The sequence below is a fragment of the Pan troglodytes genome, chromosome 16, assembly GCF_028858775.2.
Source record: "Pan troglodytes isolate AG18354 chromosome 16, NHGRI_mPanTro3-v2.0_pri, whole genome shotgun sequence".
Lineage (NCBI taxonomy): Eukaryota > Metazoa > Chordata > Mammalia > Primates > Hominidae > Pan > Pan troglodytes.
The window spans coordinates 87,727,514-87,749,642 of record NC_072414.2 but is presented as its reverse complement, the minus strand read 5'-3'; the positions used below and the strand labels follow the sequence as shown (position 1 = coordinate 87,749,642).

Here is a 22,129-nt window from a genome sequence, read left to right as displayed (position 1 = left end):
TTTCTTTTTGAGACAGAGTTTCACTCTTGTTGCCCAGGCTGGAGTGCAATGGCACAACCTTGGCTAACTGCAACCTCTACTTCCCTGGTTCAAGCAATTCTCCTGCCTCAGCCTCCCGAGTAGCTGGAATTACAGGCACCTGCCACCATGCCCAGCTGATTTTTGTATTTTTAGTAGAGACGGGGTTTCACTATGTTGGCCAGGCCTGTCTCAAACTCCTGACCTCGTGATCCGCCTGCCTCAGCTTCCCAAAGTGCTGGGATTGCAGGCATGAGCCCCCGTGCCCAGGCACCCCTCTGTCTTTCAAATAAGATTCATAACTTTTTTTTTTGTCTTTCAGAGAATTATCATTTTAGGCCTATTATTTGCAGAACAGGATGACATTTACCTGAATTGGAAAGATGAACAGGAGACATAATTTTACCTCTGGAGCCCATTTGGGAGAAGAGAGATAGGTTACAAAGACCAACATTGCAAGCGGTGGAGAAAACACTGACTTGAGTGTTGCTCAAATCTTCACTGAGGAATTGTTCTCTGAGCTCAGCCTGGCCTTAGAAAATAACAGAGTTCTTCAAAGTAACTAAGAGGGGGAGAAGGAATTTTTGAGCTGAAGGAAGCATATGAGTAACTAATTATCTAATAAATTATGTGAGTGCTTGAAAAAGAAGCAACAGCACACCCTTATTCATCTGGTGTGGCTGGAGTGTGAGCCTTAGGGAAGGGCAGAAGTACAGAATGCGTTTGAATAGGTAGGTTGGGGTTACGTCGCAAGACCCCTTGAGTGTCGCACTAAGGAGGTTGTGCTTAATGTAGTAGGCTCTGGAAGGCCAAGGACTCTTGTTCTGCTGACTCTCTTGCCTGAAATGTGCTCTTTTTTCTCTGTCACAGATTTTGTACTTTTTCTCCCTTCAAGTCTTCCTCACCTCCCATTGTTATAGCAGAGGTTCTCAAGTGGGGGTGACTTTGCCTCTCAAAGGACATTTAGTGAAGTCTAAAATGAGTTTGTGGTTGTTACGACTAAGAGGGGTGTACAGGAGGACAGGTATGCTGCTAAACATCCCATGATACACAGGTCAGTCCCTACTACAAAGATTTATGCGGTCCAAAATATCAATAGTGCTGAGGTTGGGAAACCCTAATCTATAGGGATGCATGCTCTAAATTTTGTCTGCACCTCTTTGTTCTATCCTGCTTTGTATAATTGTTTAGTAGGGAACCATGGATCATGCTTTACCCTTTCAGGCCTCAGCTCAGAGAACTGCACCTGAGACCATGTACGGGATGAAGTGAGCACTTGCAAACTGGGAGTTCTGCACAACACACTTCCGTTTCCAGGGTGTCCTCTGAAGGACAGAAAGCTTCTTCTGTTTCTGCTATCTTCTTCTTCTGTGTGACTCACAGTTAGCCCTCATTAAGTCCTAGTTGAGCAGTGACTACGTATTTGGATGTTTTGCTCAAGAAACTTCCAGGAAGCTAAAAGGCAGAGACTCTGAGTTTTAATTTGAGTTTGCTACAAATTACATCACATATCTGGAGCAGCACTTTTTTTATTTTTTACAGCTGGGAAGTCTGCTTTCCCTTGACACTTTTCTCACCCATGATAACAATAGCATGGCTCGTGTAGTCATGGATAGCAGATAGACCTTTCTTGGCCCCTGTGTCTGAGTCTCTAAAAGACTTGGTTTAACCAGAGAGTAGTGCAGTGCTACTTGGTAGTCTGGTAGCTAAGGAGAGTGAAGAGATGGTTCTCGAAGTCACTTAGGAACCTTCAGTGTGGACACTTGCCTGAAGGCTCTTTTCAGTCAAGTGTCCGCACTGAAGGTTCCTAAATTACCAGCAAAGAAACTACACAAAGACACAATCCTGCTTACCAAAGAAACACGTGAATTATCAATTTGGAAATAGGAAATAGGTAGAGGAAAAGAGGAAACTTTGTGGAGGGGGGAAAAGCTCATTCTGAACAATTCACCCTCTAGTGAAGTTTCTGTTTAGGGAGGTGAGCATCTTAAAGGACTCCCCTTTGGGGAAATGGATATCATTATATGATGAAAGGCTGGTAGGAACTTATTATGTTGTAGTTGGCATCAAAAACTTTGTGATGAAAATTAGAGTAATTAGAAACATTTCCGAGATAAATGATTTGTTGACATAAATTGCTGAAAATCCACCTAGTTGTGGAGCTGAGTATTGGGGAAGGGGCAGAGGGACGGGTCGGGAATAATGTGAAGTCTTTCTTATTTAGTTTACTCCCGTCCCAAAGAATCCTCTTCTCTATCCTAGCTTGGGTGAGTTTCCAGCTCCACTGTGCTTTCTGGGCTAGTTTCTAAGCTCCAGGCCCAATCGTTAGTGTAGTATTTCTCCAGGCAAACCTCTGGGTGGTCTTGTCTTGTGCTTGCTCTTCCAAGCATCAGTCTTCAAAGGAAAATGACCCACCTGCAAGAAGATGCCATTTGCAACAGATACAGAGGAGGCAGAAGCCCTAGGTCAGGAAAGCCTGGAACAGAGGTCTTGCCCTGAAACAGCTGCGCTGCCGAGCTGGCTTCTACTTTGGGATGGAAAGATAATTTTTGTATTTCAATTCCTTTGCATTTCTTTTACATGATATATGTCAATGAAGCAAACAATAACAAAAAATTATTGTGTCTCAAATGCAAACTTCTTGGCATTTGGAAGCCCTGAACCGTCTGTGACTTTCAGCTTCTGAAGGTTGTTTTTCTTTCTCTTCAAAAGTATTATTGGCTTAACGTGAAAGGAGTGATGCTGATTTTGTAACTTAGTCAAAAAAAACAAAAAGATTTAGAAGTCTCTTCGGGCATTTTAAATACAAAGCTACAAACTGCCCATAAAAAGGCAATTATGAACTTCTTTGAACTGAATCAAATATCAGTCACTCTATATTGATGAATTAATATCTTCACTTTTTGAATTATAAACTATTAAGAGCATGTACCTAGCACATTCAGGACCAGAAGTATAAAGAAATGAAACCTCTTAGCACCTATTTAGGGTAACAGTCTTATGCTGTGCCTTTATTTGAACAATTCATTCCTTAAACATGGAGTACTGGTTATGGCAGGCACTAGGTGACCTAGGTTGTAAGCAGCCTGGACTGAATTTTCACAACTGGGTAAAGATATATGGTGTCACAAAGAGAGAGGAACAATGCCATGGAGCAATAGAGCATGATCCTCTGGAACATTGGTTCTCATTTATGTATATTCCACTGTTACATGTCAACATAAAGAATTCCATTGTTTAAAAGAAAATCCAAATGAGAGTGGGTCAGTGGCTTGCTTGAGGGCATAACCTTAGCCAAAAGAAGATTCAAATTTATATCCAAGTTCATACTTCTCTGCCCCATTTCCGTACCTCTTGAACTAGACACTGAGCTTTACTCAACTTTATTTGGAAAACGCAGCTCATTCTTGAAGCAGAAGACCCTGAGCTTTTTATGGCTTCCTAGTGTTCAGTGCTCACCACAATCTGTATCCTTAGACCTTCATGCAAACAGGACCATGGTTATGGTGGTGGGTGGTGCCTATGGTGCTGAAGTGAACACAAGAAATGAGGTGAAAAACACTTTTGCCTTAGTCCATTTGGGCTGCTACAGAATATTTTAGACTGGGTGACTAATAAACAACAGACATTTATTTTTCACAGTTCTGGAGGCTGGGAAGTCCAAGATGAAGGCACTGGTAGATTTAGTGTATGGTGAAGGCCAGCTTTCTCACAGATGGTAACTTCTCTTTGTGTTCTTATTTGGTGGAAGGGGCAAAGAAGCTCCCTCAGGCCTCTTTTCTAAGGGGACTAATCCTATTCATAAGGGCTCCAGCCCAAAAGCCACACCTTCAAATACCATCACCTTGGGAATTAGGATTTCAACACATCAATATTGAGGAGACCCAAACATTCAGACCATAGCTACTTTCAATAGGAGTATTGGAAGGATCAAGATGGGGTAACCCATGCAATGTCCTCAGTACTGAGTCTGGCAGGTGATAGTGCTTTACAACCATTAGCAATTATTATTTGTTAACACAGATTGAGAACTCTAGAATCAAGATTTTCTAATCGAAGTACTCTTGTGATTCAGATCATTTTAGGTGGCTTGGGGAAAGAAGATTTAACAGCACAAACCATGAAAGGTAATGACTTCGGCCGGGCATGGTAGTGCATACCTATAATCCCAGCACTATGGAAGGCTGAGGCAGGAGTTTCAGACCAGCCTGGGCAACATGGTAAAACCTTGTCTCTACAAAAACAGAAAATTTAGCCAGGCATGGTGGTGCACACGTGTAGTCCTAGCTACTCTGGAAGCTGAGGTGGGAGGATCACTTGTGACTGGGAGGTCAAGGCTGCAGTGAGGAGTGACCACACTACTGCACCCCAGCATAGGCAATAGAGTGAGATCTTGTCTCAAAACAAAAAGAAAGAAAGAAAATAAAAAAAGAAGAAAACGGTAATGACTTTGGCTTTTGGTAGCCACTGGAAAGAGAAAATACAAGTGGAGATCTTCCCAAGGCTTGAGGTAATGATCATATTTTACCTAATGAGGACGGTTTTCTGGGCTATAAACTGATGTTCTGTCCAAGTATCACACGTAATATCATTTAGCTCTTCAGAAGGGTTTCACTCTTCAAGGAAAATGATGGTGACAAACAGAGGTGTCAGATCTTGTGAAAAGACTAGAAATGCTGTGTCTATAGCTCATGAGGAGTATCAAAATGATGTGGTGAGTGTGTCCAGCTCTCTATCTGCAGGTGACTTGTGGAATGATACAATCAGACAGGGTGCAGAGAGGGGGAGGGGAAAGCAATCATCCTCTGAAAGAGTTCATCAAACGCTCTTCCGGAGAATTGGCTGCTTTGCAGGTGGAGTTGCCCTGTGCTTACTTTGTCAGAGATGCTGTGCATTTTCAAACAACCTGGGTTTCTTTTGGGGAGTGTGTGATTACACTGAGGTATGTTTCTTTTCTTTTTTTCTTTTTTTTTTGAGACAGGGTCTCACTCTGTTACCCAGACTTGTGTGCAGTGCCACAGTCACGACTCACTGCAACCTCTGCCTCCCAGGCTCAAATGATCCTCCCACCTCAGCCTCCCAAGTAACTGAGACTACAGGTATGTGCCACCACACCTGGCTAAATTTTTTTGTATTTGTTTGTAGAGATGGGGTTTTGCCATGTTGCCCAGGCTGGTCTTGAACTCCTGAGCTCAAGCTATCTGCCTACCTCGGCCTCCCAAAGTGCTGGTATTACAGGCATGAGCCACCGTGCTGCAGATGTGTTTCTGAGAACATTTTGCTTACGGCCAGTGAAGGATGCTAAGTCTAGGGTTCTAATTAAACCCATCGCTGAATTACACTATGCCTCCTTTCTAATCTCATGTTGGCCAGTTCCTTTTTCTCACCGGACCCATCCACACTGGATTGCCTGAGAAGGATATGGGTTATTCAATAAAGTGTTAGGAGTTATTCTATGGTGAATCCTATGTGCTGCATTGATCGTTAGTAGTGAATACTGCTCTTTCACTTATCAATGACTATGTTCTTAAGCCTATAGCTGTTTCTTCTTGTCTACTATTTATAAGGTCCTGTGGTTGGCATAGGATGAACTATACCACAGCACTATCCCTTTGCTGGGAATTTGTAGTCTATGAATAAAGGATAACATCATAAATGTAATGTGGGGTAGACTAAATGATTCAAGTTAGCTGGGTGGAAAGTGCTGAGAATGTCGAGAGAAAGGAGACGTTCCAGCATGGGCCTTCCAGACCTAACCCATTATAATAAGCATTGCTAGTCCAGAAATCTCTGAGAACCATGGCCGAGGGTCTAGATGTAATGTGCTGCCACAATTCTAGGCATGTAGAAGTGATCAGGGGATAAAATAGACAGAGTTTCCTCTCCCGCTTCTTAAATTCCTGTGGGAAGTGAGGAGGGTGGTGATAGGCAATGACTAATGGTCATAAAAAATTATTTCTGAACTTGGTAAGTCTTAGGGCAGTGGAAGAGAGAAAAGCTTTCTCCAGAAGCTACTTCACATAGCCTGGAATCATTTGTCTGGCCTGCCAAGCAGTGATGATTCTGCACTTACCACACTCTCTATTATGTCAGGGCTAGAAATGAAAAGTGCTAGTGAAATAAATTAATAGGTGATTAAATTATCTTATGTGGAACTAGAGCTATACAAAAGAATGATTTACTATGCGCTATACCATTTATAAATTACAAATTTAACAATGGTTAATTAGAAGAGATCCTCACATATACAGGTACATATGGATATATGTAAATTCAAGGTGTTTTGGCATCTAGAGCCAGAAAAATGAGGAAATAAGTGTGTTAACAAGGCACAGCAAGGAATACCAGTGAGGGTGTTGATTCTGGCTTTGTCTAATCACAAAACTGGTTTGACAATTTTTGATGAAATCAACCGGTGGGTTTAGTCTAGCACCTGGTCAGTTCAGTCAAAAATGTCAAAAACCCTGTGACCGAATTGACAGGTGTTAGACTGACTGACTGGTCAATTCCATCAAAGCAGTAGAACCATTTGTGTTTGTAGATACATTTCAGGCCCAATATAGAAAAAGAGAATTTGGGGAATTAGCACTGGGGTAATCTCTTGGAGGGACACTTTGGGAAAATGGGCAGTAAGTCATCATTCTGTAATATCGTCCCATATCGATGGCAATTTTAAGCCACAGCAGTCCCCAGAACGAGCCTATGACCATTATTGGAAATAATTCAAAGCTATTAATAATATAGTGTCCTGATGCCCCTTGTAGTTGACTACTGTGACTTGTTTGTACTTTATTTGAAAAGCACAGGTATTCAGGGGACCAGTTCTGACACTTCTGTTTTGCCGTACATGAATACCCATGAATGTGACATTAGGACTGCGGATGAAATAAATCTACATTTTTATTATCATGGCATATTAGTCTCCCAGATTAGATACAAACATGTCCATTTTAAATATTTGCAACTCAGCACTTTCTCTTCTCACAATGATAGTTTCTTAGTGACAGAGAGAAGGTCATCACAATAAAAACATGAGACATAACGGGTGCTAAAAATGCTAACTATATTCACACCCCAACTTCTGGTTAGGTGGTCCCCGTGCTTGGTATTTGGCCTCTGGGGAAAATTACGGATTTTAAGAAACCATCATGATGGTCCCAGAGCATTCTCCCCTGGACCCCCACGGCCGGGAGACATGTGCATCTGCATAAAGTCTACTACATTAAAGACCAAAAGGGTTGGCTTGCTTCTCCCACGGTCTTAAGTTAACACTTGTCTTTGTGTAGTCCAGTCTTTTCTGAACTTGAAATCCAATTGGCCCACAATTAAAGCCAATTAGCACGTGAGGAAAATAAACCAAAGACTCTCTCCCTGTGTTTTCCATGGCTTGATAGAAAGCTAGTTAGCTCAAGGCATTAGCATAGTTGTGTATCGGGGCCAGGCATATAACGGAGACTAGTTGGCTTAAAGTATTAGAAGACGGGGGTAGCGGCTGGGGCAGCAGAACTGTGTTATTCTGAGCTAACAGCTGCCAAACATTCTTGACAGGAGATGAGGCAGATGTCCAAGGACAATCAAAGAGAGAAGAAAGTTTAAGCCAACGTTTGCCTATCTCATATTCTCTGCTTGATCCTCAGCCTCAAAGACAATGCACAGCTGCTGCACTTCAAGGTCTAGAGGCTGATCCCAACTCCCAGGCTGCCCCCACACCCCTGCTTATTCTCTGAGAGCTGGGCTCAGCTTTCCTATCAAGCCCCCCTTGCAGGTCATCTTGTTGGAGAGAGTGGGGCTTCTTGGTGACTTTTCGATATTCTGAACACTCACAATGTTTAGATCAAAATTCCACAGTGTGTGATAATCATAAGATTCGGGACTGAAAAAGCCTCTCTAGGACAACCCTAAATGGGCCAGCTTATCAGGAGACAAGATAAGTGGTGGCCAAAACAGCGTGTCCTTAGAGGTAAGAAATCATCAGTTCAAATACAAAGTGAAGAAAAGAGGAGCAATCCATGTGAAATCTAAATGCTGCGGATTTACTCTCAAAGCTGCAGACATTTTGTTTCAGCATTTAAATAATAGAAGGGATGTGGGGGATAAAAATTAAAGTACAAGTGTCCATTATGGATAAAGACACACAATATGCATCTGTACTGAAAGCGTTTGCCAAAACGTTGGCGTGTTATCTCTCCTGGGGGAGAGGCAGAGGGATTTTATTTCCCATCAATGCTAAGAGGCATTTCATGTCCCATAGTACGGCAATATGCTTATTTACTAAAATCTTTTATTGTTATATGTTACACAGCATGTCAAAAATAGGCAACTCTTTCATGTTGTTAAACAACATCTGCAGGTAATGAAACAGTAGAATCTTCTCAAATAAAGAACCTGTGTAATTGTCAAAATCTTTACACATACCATTTTTCCACAGAGGGGGAACAACTCAAAATTTTATGTTAAATTTTTTTTCTATGTACCCTCATCTCTTGTATAAGATACACACTTACAATATTAAATTATAATTATTTGACAAAAATATTAATCCAAATTTCACCCCGTACTCATGAGTCTGTAGGCAGATGTACCCTTTTAAATATATTAGTATCCCCAAAGCAAGGGTGCAGTCTGGACTTAGTGTGTTTATTGAGCAAATGCATAAATGAATGAATGAAAAGCAGGTAGACTTAATCACAAGACAAACCTACTGAAAATACATGCAAACAATGCTCCTACAATTCAGTTGCCTATAGAAGCAGTAGAAAGCTATATTTTTAGAGGAGTACCTGAAAAGAACACGATATGAAATAGTTTCTTTTAAAAGCACTAATTTGTTAGGAGTTCTTTTATTTCAACAAAAAATATCTATTTAAAAATAACTATTGGAATTAGAGAAGGTTTTAAAAATTACATGTATTTCTACCCCGACAACTAATTACAGGGATAACTTTCACACATACTACCATTGCAGGTGCAAATATTTAATTATGTGTGCAAGCCAGGTGGTGAGGTGGTTCCTTAACTACGTGTTCAATTGTGTCTGCTCTAGTTGCCCGTTCAATTAGCTGTAGGTGCAAAAAACAGAGACCTAGCTGAGGCCCTATTAAAATGAGGCCTATATATTCCACAGCCTTTTATCTGTGAAGGGGGAAGGGGTTGTGCATTTTGCATTTATGTTAGCTGCTCCTAGCTGGGGCCTGGGGGAATCACTTTTGGGGAGCTAGTTAGCCCAGAGCAGCTGGACTTGTCCTGATAAGAATTGCACACAGTTGCATAGGAAGTGGTCAGCTCTCCTCCACCGCAAGTTTAGCTGTTAAACCAGGCACTGTCTTAAAAGCCACGTGGTTTGCTTATTCTAAAGGTGCTTGCAAATCACGTGGAGGCTTTCCCCGGGAGATCAGAACAGAAAAGTTTGTCCAAAACATTTGAAACAGGCAGGCTCTTGTGACTGAATCATTTTAATTATTTTAGCAGCTCTTCTTCACCCTTACAGGTGAGGTTAAAAGGCTATTTAGGGAGATGAAACTATTATTCACAATACGGTCTGAGAATCCGCAAGGTTAAGATTTGACCAAGGATGAGACTTACGAAAAATCAACTTGGTGTTGAGTCCTGTACGTTTGAGAAGGGGCTGGAGGGAATAAACTGAAAATTTAAAGTTGACAGCTGAATTCTAGTTTTCCTCCACTAGCTGTGTGACTTCGGCCTTATTATTTAACTTCTCTGATTCTCAGATTTCTGCCCTGGGAAACGGAGCCACTAATATCTACATCATACATAATATCTACACCTACTAAAGTAGATGTACTTAAAGCACTTTGTTTGGTGCTAAGTCCAGGGTGTGTGCTCCACAGAGGAAACTTCTTTGCTTTTCTCCAGAGGAAAAGAATGCTGAGAAAATTTCTATTCAGCTACACAGCTACACAAAAGATCCAGGGGAGGGAACTGCTAGACATCCCGGACATGTAGCTCATTTTTACCCTTCAAAAGTTGATGACCATGTTCACATCTGCCGTGATGTATTATCGGATTTTTAGCTAGAGCAATAAATCACAGCCCTCTAAATCTTAGTGTTTACATTTTTAGAACACTTAAATACGTTTCAATAACCTAACATCATTCTATTTTTAATATCCTCCTCAATAACCTCTGGCTGCTCCTTCTTAGGGGAATGCAGGTTTAGAAACATGGGTTTCACGTTTTTGCTAATAATTCTTATATTTTTATCTGGTTTTGAATCTCATTTATCTAGAGTTGCTGACTTTTTAGGGTGGTTGTAGGGCGCCGTGTATGAAAGGTGATTTGAAATTTTGTCTTCGAGTCCAGGGTTCCTAGTTACGTCATTCACACAGGCGCACTCACACACATTCATGCACGCACGCACATACACACAGACACATCCATTCCCCCAAGGCTTTACAATAATGTATCATAATGACTTGGATGCATGAGTTTGCGGCCTTTTGGAGGGAAAATTCTTGACAGGGACACAAGGATTGTTTGAGTGCTAACATCAAGTTGCCAACGGAATGCTACGTTATAATAATGATGCGTTTCCCTGCAATATGTTGGCATGACCAAGGAAGTCATGGAACCTGGCGTCAGGGAACCTGAAACTAGTGACTCCTCCATTAGAAATCTTGGTGGTTATTTTCACTGCCTGGTCTGGATATGGGCATTGATGACATAGCTTGAATGTTTGTGTCTCCTCCAAAATTCGTGTTGAAACTTAATTTCTAACTCAACAGTATTAAGAGGTGGGGCCTTTAGGTGGTGATTAGGATATGACAGCTCTGCCTTCATGGATAAGAGTAGAGGTCCTTACAAAAAGAACTTGATGAGGGAGAGAGTTCTCCCTCTCTATCCTCTTTTGCCCTTCAGCCTTCCATCATGCGAGGACACAACTTTGGCCTCTTCTGCCATGCGAGGATGTAGCGACGAAGTACAGTTTTGGAAGCAGAGAATGGGTCCTCTCCAGGCACTGAACCTGCTGGCACCTTGATCGTAGACTTTCCAGCCTCCAGAACAGCAAGAAATACATTTCTCTGCTTTATAAATTACCTAGTTTCAGCTATTTTGGTGTAGCAGCACAAATAGGCTAAAACAACTGAGGAAGGATTTGGGGATCTATTCTCTTATATCTTGGCCTTTTCTCTGGATAGAGATGAGCTCACTTAGAGAGTCTTTCAAATTCAGAAGGAAAAGTAGTTTGCTCACAAGATGCTTATATTTGTGATAAGACTTGGGGTGGAGGTCATTCTCTTTGGAACGAACTCTGACTTCCCTTGATCCTGTTTTCTCTCTGGGGTGTGGAGAGGTAGGATGGGACGGGATTTCTGCTATAAGGAAGACATTCACACAAGGCCGCATGCCTAGGTACCATCAAGTACCTTCCATTCACTGTGAAACGTGAGAAGCCAACTACTCCCCAAATAACATTTAGGCTTTGACAATGTTTCCCTCCTATTTTCCAGCTCCTGTCCTAGGGAGCTTGAGGACAAGTGCTTCTGAGTGCCCAGAAGTGACAGAATAAAGCCCATTTAGAAAAGCCCTGGGAGCTTGATGAGACTTGCACGTACGAGAAAATCGAATTGGTGTCCAACAACACTATTTTTCGGTGATAACTGCTTGCAATTGCTAAAACTTGCCGATGATAAAGAGAGAAAATAGAAAACACTCTGTCACTTTGAATGTAAAATCATCATCATCATCATCATCACCATTTATTAAGATAATACCATGGGCCAGGCTCTGTGGTAAGTGCCTTGCATATATTATATCTTTGATGTGTGAATTAAAAGTGACCTTCTTGAAAATTTAAAAGTATTCGGGTAAAAACCTCCATTTTATTTATGTACAGTGGGAAACTCAGTGTCTCTCCCTAAACCTCAGAGACTCCTTGGTTTTCTCTAACGTCTTTTGACCTAGTCTGATCTGGGGTTCTGACTTTTCTTTTCTTTTCTTTTTTTTTTTTTTTTTTGGAGACAGACCCTTGCCTGTTGTCCAGGCTGTAGTGCAATGGTGTGATCTTGGCTCACTGCAAACCTCTGCCTCCCGGGTTCAAGTGATTCTCCTGCCTCAGCCTCCCAAGTAGCTAGGACTTACAGGCGTGCACCACTACACCTGGCTAATTTTTTGTATTTTAGTGGAGACAGAGTTTTACCATATTCCCCAGGATGGTCTTGAACTCCTGAGCTCAGGCTGTCTGTCTCGGCCTCCCAACGTGCTAGGATTACAGGCATGAGCCACCGCGCCCGGCCTGGTTCTGACTTTTCTTAACCGTTCACTCTTACTGGCATCTCACCTCCTGGGCCTCATCCCTCTGTTTCACATTGACAGGTCCATGGACCATCTCTTTCCATGGTTTTTTAAAAAAACCCACTTGCAGAAAGCATTTGTGTACACGGCAAAGTTTAATAAGCTGGAATAAAAGAATTGCACCACAAGAGAGCAAACAACTCAAAACTTAATGCTGGATTACCGGCCACTCCGGCTGACTAGGTCCCCCCCTCAAACTCCAGCTCTGAGACAGAGCAGCTCTCCGGTTAAACTAACATGAGGCATTTGGGTACGTCTTTTGGACTTCAACTATGCTCAGAGTATAAATGGGGGGAGGAAGCTGACTTGCTTCTGAAGGACTTACCTACTAAGTTGAAGGCTGCAGAGAAAGAATAGTTGACAGAGACGATCGGAGATATCCTTTATCAAATACACCAGGCATAAGAAAAGGGGAATTTAAAATCCGGCTTTCTGGCCGGGCGCAGTGGCTCACGCCTGTAATCCCAGCACTTTGGGAGGCCGAGGTGGGTGGATCACCTAAGGTTAGGAGTTTGAGACCAGCCTGGCCAACATGGGGAAACCCCATCTCTATTGAAAATACAAAAATTAGCTGGGCTTGGTGGCACACGCCTGTAATCCCAGCTACTTGGGAGGCCGAAGCAGGAGAATCTCTTGAACCCAGGAGGTGGAGGTTGCAGTGAGTTGAGATCATGCCACTGCACTCCAGCCTGGGCAACGGAGCAAGCGTCCGCTTCAAAAAACAAAAACAAACAAACAAACAAAAAGCCTGGCATTCTCTAGACACTTATGGAAAGAATCAAATGGAAAACTGTGTTAGGTTAAAAACAAAACCAAGAACAGAAGAACCTATCTATTGGAATGCTGGCTTGTAGAAAGAGTTCAATGCTAATTGTATGACATTTCCTTAGTGTGGGGTATCTTGTATAGTGTGTTGTGATTATTTTTAAAACCAAAATCATCATACACAAGTGAGTGTCTGATTGATAACCTTTTATTTTATATAGCTGGGCCATTAGGTGGCATGTATATAGAGAAATGATTCTAAACTATATTTCCTGTAATACAATAATTTCTGCTTCTCTGTATTGATTATTTGCAATATATCAATTGGTAAACACAATGTATTTGGCACAGGGACAGCCAATCATGACACAGACAGCAGGAAAAACAATGAACTGAAAATGTTGCAATCCATTTCGTGAGGCTGGATTTATTTACTCATCAAAAGCATTAATATCCACACACCCCTGTGAATTCTTTCCTTAGATAGTTCTCTTTTTTGTAGATACAAGCATCAACTTTAAGAAGAAAGGTTTGAGGACCACCTGATTATCTCTTAGTTCCCAGAATAAAGTCACCAGGGCCCAGGAAATATCCAGGAGATAATAAATCAGTGAGTTCCCGCAATGAAGGAAAGGGGAAAAATAACCAAAAAGGAAATTGAAAAGATTTAAATTTCAACTTTAGGTTTTGAAAGGATTATTAATATAAACAGCCTTAGGAAAAAGGATGTTTTGGTCAACATCCCATACAATCAAATGTAATACAATTTTTTTTTTTTTTTTTTTTTTTTTTTGAGAACGAGTCTTGCTCTGTCACCCAGGCTGGAGTGCAGTGGCACGATCTCGGCTCACTGCAACCTCCGCCTCCCAGGTTCAAGCTATTCTCCTGCCTCAGCCTTCCGAGTAGCTGGGATTACAGACACACACCACCATGCCCAGCTAATTTTTGTATTTTTTGTAGTGACAGGATTTCACCATGTTGGCCAGGCTGGTCTTGAACTCCTGAACTTGTCATCCACCAGCCTCAGCCTCCCAAAGTGCTGAGATTACAGGCGTGAGCCACGGCACCCGGCCTGCAATACAAGTTTAAAACAATGATACACATGCAAAAAGTCACCTTAAATGCTCATCCTCGATTCTCAGGATGGCATTCATCTTCTTGGGACTGGGAAAGGCCTTTACATAGTTTTTATTCTTCTTCTTCAGTTTGCCTCTAACTCTAGTAATCAATAGCAGAAACAGAAAAGCTGAGGAAAGCCAAGATGCTTCCATTTCTGAGCATCCCTCCTTGTCTGTCCCTGTGGCTGGGCTTAGAATCCAGTCCTGCCCCCAGAGAGCTGGGTGTTGCCCCACCATTCCCAGCTCCACTACCTGCTCCTTGCTTGGAGCAGTGTGAGCTGTCGGTAGCTCGTGGGCTACAAAGATGCTGTGGGACTTTGAACTCTTTTTATCGTGAGCTCAGTGGACCTTTTCAAGCCCCTCATGAGCCTAACAAGTGGACTGTCAACAGCAAGGCTGAGGAGAGGTCTGGAGTGTTAGGGAAGGTGAGTTCTGGGTGCAGTATTTCCTGTGTTTCTATAGGAACTAGTGGACAGAGATCATTTTGTGTGTTTGTGTTTGTGTTTGTGTGTGTGTGTGTGTGTGTGTGTGTGTTATAGATTTTAACCATCTTAAAATGAAATGACTAGTCAGGTCCGGAGGTGAAATTGTGAAACTGCAGTTAGATTCCCAGGCTTTCACAGCTGCTGCGCAACTGTCCCCCAACCTCGGTTGTGAGGTGTGTCTTACATCATTTGTTACTAATAAAACAAAGTGCTACAGTTTGTGGGCAACTTACTGATTTTATAAATTAGATTACCTTTTCCTAGAACAACAACATTCACACCGACTTGCTTTCTGATATGCTTTTTTAAAAGTGCTTTATCTCATATCGATAAGCAGGTATATCGCCTATGCAAACTGACTTTGATAATTATAGATGAATATTTAGCCATTGACGTCACCTTCATTATTAGACTTTTTTTTTCCCTGAGACTTTCCTTATTGTAAATATCTGCATCCTATGATATTTTTGCAACAGTGGCTTTAGTACATGGCTTCATGGAGACAAGTAAATGGGTTGTGAAGTCTCCCAGGCGGGACTGTGACTTATTTTCTCATTAACCAAAAAACCTAACACAGGCTCTGCTATGTAAAAGGTACTCAATACATTTTTTTAAAAATAATTTTTTATTTCTTTAAACCCAAGCAGATATATTTCTTTCCTTTCTTTCTTTCTTTCTTTTTTTTTTTGATGGAGTCTTGCTCTGTGGCCCAGGCTGGAATGCAGTGGCACGATCTTGGCTCACTGCAACCTTCGCCTCCCAGGTTCAAATGATTCTCCTGCCTCAGCCTCCTGAGTAACTGGGATAACATGCACGCCACCACGCCCGGCTAATTTTTGTATTTTTAGTAGAGACGGAATTTCACCATGTTGGTCAGGCTGGTCTTAAACTCCTGACCTCGTGATCCACCTCCCAAAGTTCTGGGATTACAGGCATGCGCCACCGTGCCCGGCCCCAGCAGATATATTTCAATTCGCATAACAAATATGCTCATAAGTTGTAAGTAAACTAAGATTTTTTTTTCCTTAACTGGATAAAATTTGAGGGGGGTGACTGTTTTTTTTTAAAAGGTGTGGTGGTTTGGATTTGGGTTTCTCTTGCAGTCCAATACACTGCTCTCAAATTTATCTACTTTGTAAATCCATGCCTTTATATAAAATATTATTCTTGATAGCATTTGCCTTTCTAGAACAAGTGTTAGTAAATGAGGTAACTTTGTCTTTTTTCATTTTATTGAACTCATACTATTTAAGATATTTGTTCAAGTTAGTAGGCTGAGGGACAGAGCTCAGAAAGGTAGTTCTAAGTGTAAAGTTCCATGTCTGAGCCTCAGTGTCCTTGTCTGCCCTCAGCTGTTCTGATGACTTTTTAAATGAGGGAGTAGTTATGAAAGTACTCACAGCTGTACAAATATAAGCATGATGTCGTGAGTGAGGTGCTCAGGCAGAAAGGCTGCATGCACAGGTATGTAGCGGACACTTGTGCCCAAATTGCAGAATTACAGGAAGTGGCCAGGGAAGGGATATCCCCACGAACCTCTGCTGCAGCCTGGAGTAACAGACCATCCAGCTGGGGGAACACTCGAGAGAGAGGCATGTCTGTGGAGGACTGACCACTAGGGGAACCATTCCTGCCCCGTGTTTGTGATCTTAACAGCCTGCTGCTCGTATCATTGGTCGCATCTGAAATTTAAAGTTTTATTTAAAATTCAAGCTAAAAAAATTTCCCAAGCCCTGCCCAGAGTGTCCAGGTCGCATTCCCTGCTTGAGCCCTTGTGTGCTGTCTCAGTCCACATGGAAAAAGCTCTGACTGAAGCCACCGCCCTGGGTTGGAGCTCCAGTCTCGTAATTCCCCTAACTTGACTTTGCTTCTCCATCTGCAAAATAAGAGTTGGGAGTTCGATGAATTCTAAGAGCGCATTGATTCATATTAACATTAGCCCAAATAAAACACAATCAAAGACACATTGGCAGACAAATACGAAGATTACCTTCATCCCAAAGTTAAATAAAAATGACTTTATTTTCTATTTGGCATTCATTATACACATTGTAATTTTCTTCTTGTGACTGGAAAAATCCAGAGTAAATAGCTAACACACAGAAGGATGTCCTCTGGCTTTTACTCCCTCCCTCTTTCCCGCTAGGTCTCTGTCATTTGCATGCGTCTTCTCCAATATTTGCATTTTTAATCTGTGACATCTCTTTTACCTGAATTTAAAGGAAGATGGTGTTTTCTCACCAGATTTGTAAAGTAAAACAAAATAGGAATATAAAAAGTTAAACGGGAAATTGTCATCGTTTCCTTGCCTTGGCTGTGACAGGGTTACAGAGTGTGCTATTTTAAGGCAAGGTCACTACTGTACTCCAATTCAAGCTTGTGTTTCCCAGAAAGTGGAATGATGCCTAGAGAAAGTGAACCACTTCTTTCTGTTGCAATGCTGTCCAGCACCGGTGAGGTTGTGCCTTCACTTTCTCCTCCTCAGGAATGTCCTGGGGAGGAGAAAGGACAGTTGTTTGACCTCTGCAGCAGAGCCTTATCTTGGGGGGAAGAGGAGGCTGATCCTAAAAAGCAGTCGATGTTCTCTTTCACATGTCTGACTCCTCAAATGAGTCCTCATGGTGAGAGAGAGAGAGAGCGAGAGAGAGCATTGAAACCTGTTTTAAATGTATAACAGACCAGCAAGAAATATTCTAACCATTTCATTTTCCAAAATGTGAATTGGAACCACGGACTGGAAAATCAAAACTATATTGAATGGAACCCCCCCTCCCCACCCATGCCCAACAAGACATTGGCAGCATTAGCCCTGGTATTTATTGCTCATTTTAACTACAGTGCCTAGCAAGCACTTCCCCAGCCTGTATCGCAAAAAATATGCATGTATATAATTTATATACTTAATATTTTGCCCTAGCTTTCCTTGCCTATTTTACAGTGTTGGAGACTATTTGTGTGTTTGCTATATATCAGTTGACACCTCTGTAAAATCTTTATATTGAATGCCTTTGGCAACTATGTGCCAAATAATAGCGTTGCCATTTGTAATTTTTGTAGTTCCAGTTTTCCTATAAGCTTGGCTCTGTGCGTTACAAGTAGGAAAGGTTTAAAAAGCCTTATTGATGCTTCTTTCTAATGACCTTCCTCAGTGGTGTGAGTCAAAATCACTATTCCCTGACTTTCCTGTTCTTTTCTTCCATTAAAGACTCTAACTAATTAAAGAAACGTGTCCTGTTTTGAAGATGCATTGCCCATAACACAATTTTGCTCCAGGAGTCTCTCTTATTCTTATTCAACTTATTCTTAAGTTTGGGGCTTTTAGACATGCTTGTTGCTCTCTATAGTGTCCAAAAGCATTATTTATTTTTATTTAAGACATTTCCTGCTTTCCTGAAGACTATTTGAGGTTGTTTACAACAAAGATAATTAAATGATGAAGTAGATGGAAATCACATAGAAAAGAAATCCAAAACTGTGTTAGACATGGATACAAACTTTATTCTTAAAGTGTAGGTTGATATATTTCTGTGAGTTAAGTAGAATGCAAACTCCATGAAAGCAGGAACTTTGTTCACTGATGAATCTCTATTGTCAAGTTTAGTGTCTAGACATCAGTATGTGCTCATGTATAATTGTTATTTATCGAACCAATATTAAATTCCATTTGGATTTTCCCAGAAGCTAATACATGAAGGGAAATGTGACAGGATATATAAAGTTATTGTAGAATATTGTACACTTAGAGCTCTTCTGGTAGTTAAAAAGACTTCATCTTACAGATGAGAAAACTGAGACCAAGTGAAAAGACTTGCCAAAGAAAAGTTCTAAAACTCAGACCTTCAGATTCTAAGGCCAGGGAGCTTTCTACTGTATTAATGTTGCAGTAAATAACCATGTTCACTCTATGCATAATAATCTATTGATATGGGCACAGAGTATGTTTGTGTGTGTATGAAGAGGAAATCTTTTTATTCTGATTCATCTATACTCTCCGCCCATTCCCTCTGGAAGGGACATCCTTACATAGTTGTAATGAGGTCTGGAATATCTTGCATATGCCTTTATCTATACCCAGTTGCCCAAGAGCAGGCACAATGAAGTGATCAAACAGAGGTAGAATGTTGCATATAGTTAATAACCTACACCTGCTATATAGAGAAATCAATTTTTAAAAAATATTTGAATTCCCCTATGTTGAAATATTTGCAATTCATTTATGAACAAAATTCAGCCCCTTACTTTTTAAAAAAATTTAATATACTTTGTGATTAGCAATGCCAAAAAGTCCTGTATCTAAGTTTTGTAGAAAAACATAAGCAAATTATAAAGTCTCACAAATTGGATTACAACCAATTAATAAAGCAACTGTATCAATCAGCTGTGGGGGTGTGTATGTGTGCGTGTGTGTGTGTACAAGCATAATGCCAATTTTATCTTCTTTGAGGGCAGTGAATCAGCATTTTTCCACTCCCAAGCTATGTGCTTATAGTAGGACAGCTCCTCACATACACATTCTTTCAATATGCACACACACCAGTGATGGACCTATGACCCAAGTCAGGTCGATGAGAGCCAAGTTCCTTACCAGTTCAATTCAACTTAATCTCCTACATGTTGAGTGTCTACTACTACAGTCCTCTAGATCTTTAGAATCATGATATTTATATAGTAGGACAGCTCCTCACTTCAACACTCAACTCAATATGCGGGCACACCAGTGATGGACCTGTGACCCAAGTCGGGTCAAGTTCCTTACCAATTCAATTCAACTTAATCTCTTGCATGTTGAGTGTCTACTACCACAGTCCTCTAGATCTTTAGAATCATGATATTTAGAATGATAATTCAGAGGTATTGTGTAAAATTCTAAATGATGGAACAAAATTTAATTATAATCGAGAGCAATTCATTGTAAAATATGAAAACATGCCCATACATTTAAGAGAAATTCCCAATAATAAGTTGAAACAAAAAGGCTTTTCTGTTTAATTTTCTGTTTAAAAAATTTAATTAACTGGAATTTTAATCCCCTAAGGATCTTAATTAATTTAGGTTTGATTGTAAAAAATTTCAAGCATTTTGCCTTTTGGAAATATAATTAACAAAACTGGTTTAATGAACTGTTTTCAATGAAAGAAGTTAGCAAATATTATTTAAAACATAAACTGCCCTAAAGTGACAAGGAAGATAGGCCCTTTCAAGCTTTAAAATTATATATTACTAATTATTTGAATAATTAAACCACAATCTTTAAAACATTTTTTAAATCTTTTATTCTAACCACATATGTTGCCCATACTTTTTTCTCAGTTACAACACTTTCTAGTGTACTGTGCAAAAACAAATGAATTACATGATCAAACGGTTTTAAAATTAGCGCTATTAATGCAAAGTTTTTGCCGCGGAACTTCTCAGAGCCTTTAATATGCAAATGTGCACAGCAAATAATACTATAATTAGTACTATATGCAAAGTTGTCTAAATTTCTTTGGCTTTGATACATGTTTTATGAAGCACATCTTCTAGGAAAAACACTTCAGAAAATTCTGCTCTAGGCTCATTTTAGTCTAAAAACTAAGAAGAGCTTTGAACCCTTCCTATTCTTCTTGCTATCTATTAGCCTTGTAACTTGTACAGGTTCATTGTGCTTTATTCAATAAACACAATTATTTACACTGAAGACCGTATCTCCACCTCTCCAACATGAGTCAGCAATATCCACTTTTGAGCAACTCACGCTATTCTGAATAAGAGGAGTTCTATAAACCTAGGTCCTAGTCCAAAGCTTAGGGATAGATGGCCTTTCTTTCTTTCCCAAGCATTGTCCTTGGATTTCCTGGCCAACTGTCTTTTGTGGACATGCATTATCTGATGCATGTTGCTGGGGCCTCAAAGTGATGATAAGCCAGAGGAGAAAAGTGTTGAACAACAGGAGAAGAAAAATAACTAAGAATACACTGTATTCAATAAGGAGGACCCAGAAAATATAGTTACATGTACTCATAGTTACTATTTTTTTTTAATGCCCAATCGTCCATGGGACAAATTCTGCAGTATAGCCAATAGCATTGTGTTCATTGAGAAAACTCTCAATTAGATTTCTGCTTTAAGATGGCAATTTCGTGCCATCTCATATCCATGAGGCCTGGGGGAGGGGGAGGCTGCAGATCACATTTTGCATCATAACGTGATCATTTCAGCATTCAAACTCCAGATTAGAAATTTGACATTTTAAAAATTCCACTGAAATTGGACTACAAAATATAATAGGTTTAGGCACCTGCTCTAATAAGATTGTGTAAAAATATCCCAACAGCCTTACCATAAACATATTTTACAATATCAGAGTCAAATTTTATTACATCATTATAAGAATGTTCCACTGGGCCACATGATTGGCTGTTGTACAAGAGCAGGATGCTGACACTGTAGCACAAACATACTATCACACTTCCCTAATAAAAGTTTTATTGTATCCCCAAGCACATTAAAAACAACACTAACTCCACTAATGCATTGTAATTTACTTTTTTGTTGTAGAACAAATAACAAACCTGGTGCTAATGAGCTCATATTTTCCATTATCCCAAAGCAACCTGTTCGTATATCCAATCTTCTGAGATTTTGCCTAAAAAGTGAAATTCTCTTATGGGACAATGGTGTGCACTAGTCTAGAATTTTTTTTTCCCCTACACCTCCTATAGACATCACATCATGTTCTAAACATCTGTTTGTTTAAATGACACAGTTAAAACATACATTATTTGACTTTCACGGTACTATACTTTTCTTCAAATGGGAACACACAAGATTCTTTTGTTAAAACTGTCTTTTTCTTTGATAGATTTTTCATGTTCCAATAAACATAGGTGTATTTGTAGCTAAATTACAAATACAAGGATGCACTGTCATCACTTTCCCTTTGGCTGTCATCTGAGTGGTTGTAAGTTTTTTAGCACATATTTTCAATTTGGCAGGTATGAAGTACCAGAAAGAAATCAATTTCTTATAAGACATGGATGATTGTTTTTATACCTTCTTCTGGTGTTGTTTTAATGAAGCTATTAAATGATTAAGCGTTGTACTTTTATAAATTAAACCACTAACAAGGGACATTGTGACTCCCATGGTTTTTTTCAGCTTAGAGTAAATTGACTTATCACCCAGCTTCTCACCAATGCAATCATTCTCTTACTGTCAAAGTTCGTGGGTGTTTGTTTGGAATAGTGGTGATGGTGAGGCGGGTGGAAGGAGCAAAATGTCGATTACACTTGAGGGAAGAGATTTCAGAAATCTGAGAAGAAAAATAGGAGTCACCACAGACCCTGCTTATCCAGAGATAGGACATTTCTCTATTGTAGACTTCAAACTGTGGTTATCTCAGGCCATTTTTGTTTGTGTGGGTGTCTCTTTTGCCTGTACTGGCAGCAC

At 40.4% G+C, this 22,129-nt stretch overlaps 1 long non-coding RNA gene across 2 annotated transcripts in view; it reads left to right on the top strand.

Moving 5' to 3' along the window:
- LOC107968432 (uncharacterized) overlaps window positions 1-22,129 on the top strand; it is a 182,780-nt gene that overhangs the window by 128,083 nt on the left and 32,568 nt on the right. For both annotated transcript variants that reach the window (XR_001709611.4, XR_008539408.2), the window contains 2 exons: window positions 5,000-5,117; window positions 11,487-11,768. This is a non-coding gene — a long non-coding RNA (uncharacterized LOC107968432). The remainder of the gene's footprint in view (window positions 1-4,999; window positions 5,118-11,486; window positions 11,769-22,129) is intronic.